Genomic DNA, 7708 nt, shown 5'->3' on the forward strand with positions numbered 1-7708 from the left:
CTGGTCTATAGCTTTGTGAGATTACAGGCTAGAAAAGGACTCTGAGTGTAAAGGACTATGTCTGTGTAAAAGTAGTGATTAAAAGAGTGAATGCAGGAAAAAAAGAGTTGTATTTTCCAAGAATTGCATTGCAGGGGTCTAGCTGGAAATCAGCTGAAAATAATTTGGCAATAATAAGGACAAATTCCCTAATTTGCCCTTAAACTGAGTATAGGTATACTTGTGCATATTTCTTCTTAACTAGTCTTGTTGCACCTTCTGCACATTTTATTGTGTTAGTTTCTCTATATTAATATTTTAACCAAAAGAAGTTAATTCAAAATGCTAGACTGTAATTCTGCAGTCTTGCATCTGTGTGAAAACCAAAACAAAAACATGTTTTTTAACAGACCACATGAGTGTCAAACTATTTTGAAGTAGTGAGGATATGGTTTACTATTTATACTCCTTGTGTAACAAAAAGCATAGCAAGCAGCCTTGGACACCTAACCTTTTTAGAAGATGACACCAAGCTTTTCTTTTTTCTGGAAGTGCCTTAACATTTAATATCCTGCATATACCTGTTCAAGAACCAAACCTAACAAGGTCCTTATATGTCCCTTACCCTGAAAATTAATAAATTTACCTTAATTATCCAAATAGGGTTCTTCCTAATTGGCAGTATGGGATTAAAAGAGTTCTTCAGGCAAAACAACGTCCCTGGTGTTTTCTGTATGGTAGTCTAACAGTTTAAATTCTTGTAATGGTTCTGGAAATAATAACATTAAATCTTATGAAATGGCCCATGCTTTGAAATCAGTGATGACACTGTATTCTTAGATCAAGAGATTAAATGAGTGTTTGCTTCACATCTACCTTAGATAGGCATAATCAATATTTCTAGTATTCAAATTCAACAAAATAATATTCCCAGAATTTATGAATACTCACGGGAAGCAGAACCAAGACATCTTTATATACCAGGCCAACTATAAGCATTCATGTCAACCAAGACATCTTTATATACCATGCCAACTATAAGCATTCATTTAAGTCTAGTGGAGTTTCACAGGAGTCATGTATATTTTGAGATAAGCCACACATAAATACTTTCCTGATTTGGGATACTGTCTTGAATCAGGACTAATTCAAATCCTTGCCTTGTCTGGTTGCCAAAGGTTCATAGCATTTGTAACATTACTAGTGGGGACAGAATAGAATTTAACAACTGCTCTAAAAATGAAGATTCTAAAGACTAAAATTGATAGAACCTTTCTGTTAAGTCATTACAATGAAAGACGGGGAGTCAAGATGATCTTGGGGATGAGCTCAGCATGAGTTTGACTTCATCTCAATCATCTGGCCTCTGTCCTTCTGTCAATACAATTGGAAAATTGGGTTGAAAGAGCTGGGTGCAACTTTGAAAGTGAATTTTGCATCTGAACTTTCCTAGGTCAGGGGTGGGGTTTTTTTTTCTTAAATGGGCATGACTCAGTTCAGCATAAATGATTTTTTAATTAAAATTGATTTTCTGCACTGCTTAGAAGTGAGCGGCAGAATTACCCACAGCCACGAGGTAGTCTGTTTACTGGCCAGGAGTATTCTAGATATGAGTTAAGTTCAGCACTTTTCCAGGTAAAAGTTCACTCTTTTTATAAGGTTTGTGAAAAAAAATACACTAAGGCCATAGATGGCATTTACTGTTCTAAGCCCATCTTTTTCACAGAGTTTGGAAGACTTCCATGTCTTTGCATTACATTTGTGCTTCCACAAAGCACGTGTTTGATTAATGGATGGAGTCTCATGTATGGTCCAGAGTTGAAATACAAGGGTTTCTGAGTTTTTGTGGCTCTGCTATTATTCAGAACAGCCAAGCATGCTGGAACATTGCCTCGTTTTACTAGATTCTATTATAAATGTAGTAAAACAAGATTTAATGTTTCTTTAATGTGATATCTGATATTGTGAAATGTCTAGATGTTTTTACAGGGCTTTTAAGTTCTTCTTTCCTTGACTTCTTCTTGCCATATATTGGATGTTATACTAACTGATTTCTTTGTACTGCACACTTGTGACTAATTCATGTTGCAGAATAAACAGTTACTGAGTTGTCTAACCAAAAGACCTGCAGCAATAGTTTCCAGATTATATGCTTCTTAAAGATGTCCAAAATGTAGGATTTATGGCAGTGACTATTTTTTCATCTTGCATTTGATTTAGACCTGAATTAATTTTGAAAGGAAAACTTTTACCCATCTTATACCAGAAATTAAAAAATAAATTTTATTTAGCAAATACTACCACATGGTGATATTAAGCAGATTTTGCTTCCTGGTACTGCACTATCTTCTTTCTACCTTTCCTGGGAGTCCAGGCCAAATTCACTATATTCAAGCACTTCACATAGCGAGGCTATCCCAGAACTGCAAGGTCTTGTAAGCTCCTCATGACCTTCCCCCCAGAGTCTTCCCAGATCTCTTTTTAGATTTTCTGTAAGTTGATAAGACCCATCTACTGGGGTCAAAATGATTGGTTTCCATGAATTCATGGCTGAAGAGGGAAAAAAAGCTCTTTTTCATAAAGCATTTCTTAATAGCTTTCCATTCTTCTCTGAGATGGCTTCTAGGCAGGAGATGGATGTCTGTGCTTTTGTAGGATGCTATTTTTAAAGTGAAGCAGTTGCTGGATAGTTAATGAATAAAGCAATAAAAGAAGTTTGGAACTTCTTTCTTGACTGTTTCCCAGGACACGTGTTTTTGTGTGTGCAAAATCGCCCTTCTCACTTTGATGATGTAAGGGAAGCGGTTCATTCCTGAAGTCCAGTGGATTATATTAGTCTGAAGCTATGCTGAGTTAAAGAAGAATTAGACTTCATTGGATATGTGCATACAGTTCATTTTATATTAAAAAAATTGTGCATATGTGCAATTTGGGGAATAATATTTTATGCTTATCTCCCAAATTTCACTTCCTTAGATTCCTTTTCATATCTAAGTGCTAGATTATATTCTTCATCCCACTGCCAGTATCAGATAAGGTTTGTTCCTTATTTATGTTACTTGGATCGCAAGACACTGCATAGGTGAGGACATGTCTTTCAGTTCTCGGTTGCATTCCTTATGTGAGGGCCTAGCATCAGGAGTACGATTTACACTGGGCAGTCCCTTTATGTATATGGGATTACAAAATGTCATGTCAAGGTCAAATAGTGCTCAAAGACTACCTGGACATAATACTTCCAGATTTCCCAAGGAAGCTCATCCTTGCATGAGTATTAGCATTTTTCACCTTTTTTCAAGCACATCTGTTTGCTTCCAGATTTTGGAGAAAAAAGAAGCTTCTCATTTCTGCCTTCATCATAGACCCTCCTCTCACATCAGTTCAGTATCTCTACAGAAAAGCTATGCCACTTACTTCAGCAAGTGCAATTTTTTTAAGTTGCATGTCTGTAAATATCCACAAAAAGTTTACACCTTCAAGCCCCCAAAGTATTGCATGTGCATTCAGAACCACTGCAGGTTTGTCTGCTTCTTTTTCAAGAAGTATCACCATTGTTGCTTAAAAATGATCCTTTCTGAATTTAATGCTTTGTGAGTTTTCACTTCATTTTAACACTTAGATGTTCTAACTGGTACAGGCACTGCAGGTGATACATGGCCTTCATGCGTAGCTAGGAGGTCTAACTTCAGCCTTGAAGATGCGTTTTATTCTATTTAGTTACTGTACGCTGCTGCTCAGCACGTCACCATTGCACCTTGCAGGAAGTCACGCAAGTGGCTCAGCCTAAAGCATCATACTCTTAGTCCAGTTCTCCTTCTGGGCAAAACTCATAAAGGCAGACTCTCAGACAGCACACTCATGAAGTATGGCTGGCTGCTGGGTGAGCTGCTTTACCATGCAGGAGTCAGTGTGACCTCTGTACATTCTTGAGCTGAACTGCCTTAAACCCAAGCCCACTCGTCTGGTTTGAACTGACAGGACCATGCAGGAGTCAGTGTGACCTCTGTACATTCTTGAGCTGAACTGCCTTAAACCCAAGCTTAAAGTGCTTTCCTAATCAGGACTTTAAACTCATTAAAAAAGGGTAAAAAGCTGGTGAAGGAAAAAAGAGATCTATCCCTGCATGTCATGCAGATCTATGTCAATGAATAACAAATATTCATTTCCAAGATCTAAATAGTGAGGAAGATGCATCACACATCTATTAACAAGGCTAAAGGCCTCACATTTTTTCAGGTGTCTGAATATAATCCCATCACCTAAAGTAGTATTAGAATATATGTGTCAAAATGATGCATGTCTTGGGCTCCTCTGGACATATCATAGACAATAATGACTGAAAGCTATTTATCTTATGTGAAACTGCTTTCTTGGAGAAAAATGATAGGACTTCCATATGTTGATAAGATAGTTATTTCTGATGATTCTGCAATATTTAACAGCAGTTTAATTTTATCAGTTCCTGTTTCGTGTGCATCGTATCTTTCTTCTGATGTCCAAAAGATTAAGACAGCAAACTTACTTTACTTATGTGGAACTTGAACATGTATGTGCTAAAAGAAGGAACTAAGTAGAACTGAGTATAAGGGTCGAAAGCTAAAAAGAAAAAGGGGGGGGGGTTTTCTTGTGAAGCAACTTCTAAATCTGCACACTACAGATATTTATAATACTCAGTATCCTGTTCAAGTGGTTTAGTTGTTACTGCATAATATTTAAGGCTCCTTTTAAGAGACAAAAGAGCCGGAGTTTGCTTTCAGTCTTGTCTTCTTAAATATGAGGGGGGTTCAGGGGTGGTCTTCAACTTTTTCTACTCAGAATGAAAACTTGTGAAGCAACTTCTAAATCTGCACACTACAGATATTTATAATACTCAGTATCCTGTTCAAGTGGTTTAGTTGTTACTGCATAATATTTAAGGCTCCTTTTAAGAGACAAAAGAGCCGGAGTTTGCTTTCAGTCTTGTCTTCTTAAATATGAGGGGGGTTCAGGGGTGGTCTTCAACTTTTTCTACTCAGAATGAAAAATAGAAATTAAAATATTTTTACTGTCTCAAACAGCTGAACTTTTTTTTTTTTTAATTTATTTTTTCCTGTAGAAAATCCTGTAGTGTAATGGGAAGAGACAGAAGCTTTTCATTTCTGCATGTTTTCTAAATAGAAATTTCTTATTCTCCTAGCTGACCTAAATTCAGATTTTAAATAAATCTCAATTCCAGGCTTGTCTGTCTTTTTCGCTAAAACATGCAAGGCAAAGAAATCTCCACAAAAGCATTTAGGATCTTTTTTTCACATAAGAACTACTCAGATTATCACAACTAGTTACAGGGCACTAATAAAGTGACTAAACGTACATTTTCTTTCTCATCCACTAGCTACTTGGTCTTCTTTTCTTTGTAAAACAAGCAAAGTGGATGGAGGCTCCTCTTTGACCTTGAAAATGTAAACAGGATTAACACATTTTAGGTCATTGCTTGCCAGGGCAGCAGATGATGCTGGAGAAGCTGATAAAAGTACCAGCAAGAAGCATTAGGCGGATGAGGGGATTACAGCGGAGGGCAGGGGAGCCCTGCCCGCAGCCACACAGGAGGGCTTCACCCAGACACTGGCTGAGCTGTCAGCCCACAGCGACTGAGACCTGCATCATCTTGGCGCCAGTGGGATGGGTGCAAGGAGCTGAGGACACAGTTTAGACAAGGCTTTACAGGGGCATCTGCTGCTACTGGTGCTAAACTACTCCTGTTGCTACTAATAGCAGCAGTAATACCTTCACTGGTGTAATGCCTTTTGTAATTCTTTCCTGATTTAAATCAGAAATCAATTTGACCCTACATGGTCAAATATTTTCCCTGCAAAGAAAGATAACATTTGACATGATAAACTGTGTTCTGTGAGGAAGAGATCGAACTGTTACAGGTAGCAATTAAATCTGCTGAAAGGTGTACTCTTTCATGCAAGTGCAATTAACCATTAATTTATTTGGGAACAAGGAGGGATTCCATTTCTTGGGAAGTATTTAGGGTAACCTTTTTTTTTTTAATACATCCGTTATGCCTATAACCTTAATGTAAAAATTACTAAGTTGAGACTTTTGATTCTTTTCTTCAAAAATCAGATTAGTTTAAGTAGAAAACTGAAAGTTAGAAAATATTAAACAGATTTAATCATTTCAAACAAATACACAAGTTTCCATCAAGACCTGAAAATGTTTGTCAGTATATCAAAATGGTTTGTGAAATAAGTTTGTTGATATCTCAAGCAATGAAGAAAAGTACTGTCTCTCCTGCTGATCCATTTCAATATTTTCATTCAGAGTAAAACATTTATTTTTTTGATTTCTAATTTATTCTTTATTATACAATTGAACACACGTTTTTAAAAAAATATATTCAATATATCCCACCTTACCAAATCTTGTAACTTCCAACAATTTAAACAAATTTCAGGATGAATTTTCCTTGTAGAAATTTTGTAATTCTGGGAGCTAAACTAGATTTAGATTTCGGTGAAGGATAAAATACTTCCTCTACTGGGACTTGCATTCTGCCTGGACTTGAAATGAGCAGCTTAAATCTGACTACAGACTCAAAGCTCGCTATTTAACTATGGAGTAACAAGTGAAGTGAAATAAAGGAAACTTCTTTGCAAAAGCAAAGATGTACCATTTTTCTGAAGGGCTAAAATCTGGGGTAAAATCATCTGTTTCCTGTGAGATTTGGTTTTTATACTTTGTTTGAAAAGCAAGCCACAGCTTAAAGTAAAAATACAGTGAGAGGAGGGTGATAACAAAAAAAAAGAAGGAAGATTTCGTATCTTCTACCTTGTTTTCTCAAGAAATTTGGTCATAAATGTCGTGTATTTCACAGCCAGAAATACGAACATGAACTTTAACCACAAGTTACATTAGATTCACAATATGCGTGTATATCCTCTGTACAAAGCACCAGCTTGCTGAGCTTTTTTTGGGAGGTCTGTCAATACTCTCACTGACTTGCAGATTTTTGAGTTTGAGCAGGTTAGTCAAACAGCAGCTAAACAAGGACAAATTAGTTGCAAGATAATTTGCTTCTACTTAGTTTCGGAACAGCATTCCAAAACCATGCAGCAGGACTTGGGTATCTTAGCTTTCTCTGAGGCCTTAGTGTCTTGGAAAATAACCTTTTGGATACCAACCTAAGCTTAGGAAGTTTCCATCAGCCACCCAGTCCCAGTGCTTTAGAAAACCTGATTACCGCAACTTTTTGCTAAGCACTTCTGAAGACCAGTGCATTGTATCTCACTCCAAAGCGCCCAGAGTATGTAAAATGGTGGAGGTTACATTCAAAAGACACAACATCTATAATGCAATGTGTTATAAACAAGGTGCAGTAGGCTACATGATTAATTGCATGAGCAGGCTCTGGAATACATGAATATGGAAAGTGAAAAGCTGCCATCTCTCCTGTGGGCATGCTGTCCATGCATGGTAAGTGTGGCTCTTTTGGACAGCCTAAAGGACCTCAGCCAAAAGGATGAGGCCAAAGCCTCTCACATTCACCTCTGAGCAACATACTGCAGGATCAAAGCCAACCTCAACATTAACTTAGATGTTGTTATACTCATGTAATCATATTTTTAGTTCTTTGATGCTGAGGTTTCTGCTTCTGATAGACAAGAGATACTGATCTAGTCTTGTGTATATTACCAGCTCTGTTTCTGTTTCAAGATCAGTCATGTTGCTACCTCAAACTCTT

General features: G+C 37.1%; 1 protein-coding gene across 1 annotated transcript in view; it reads left to right on the forward strand.

Annotated features, from left to right (window-relative positions):
• Nucleotides 1-7708, forward strand: part of SAMSN1 (SAM domain, SH3 domain and nuclear localization signals 1) — a 35589-nt gene that overhangs the window by 27578 nt on the left and 303 nt on the right. The gene's annotated exons all lie outside the window — the stretch shown is intronic.

Source organism: Nestor notabilis, unplaced genomic scaffold (genome assembly GCF_000696875.1).
Source record: "Nestor notabilis isolate BGI_N333 unplaced genomic scaffold, ASM69687v1 scaffold7002, whole genome shotgun sequence".
NCBI lineage: Eukaryota > Metazoa > Chordata > Aves > Psittaciformes > Psittacidae > Nestor > Nestor notabilis.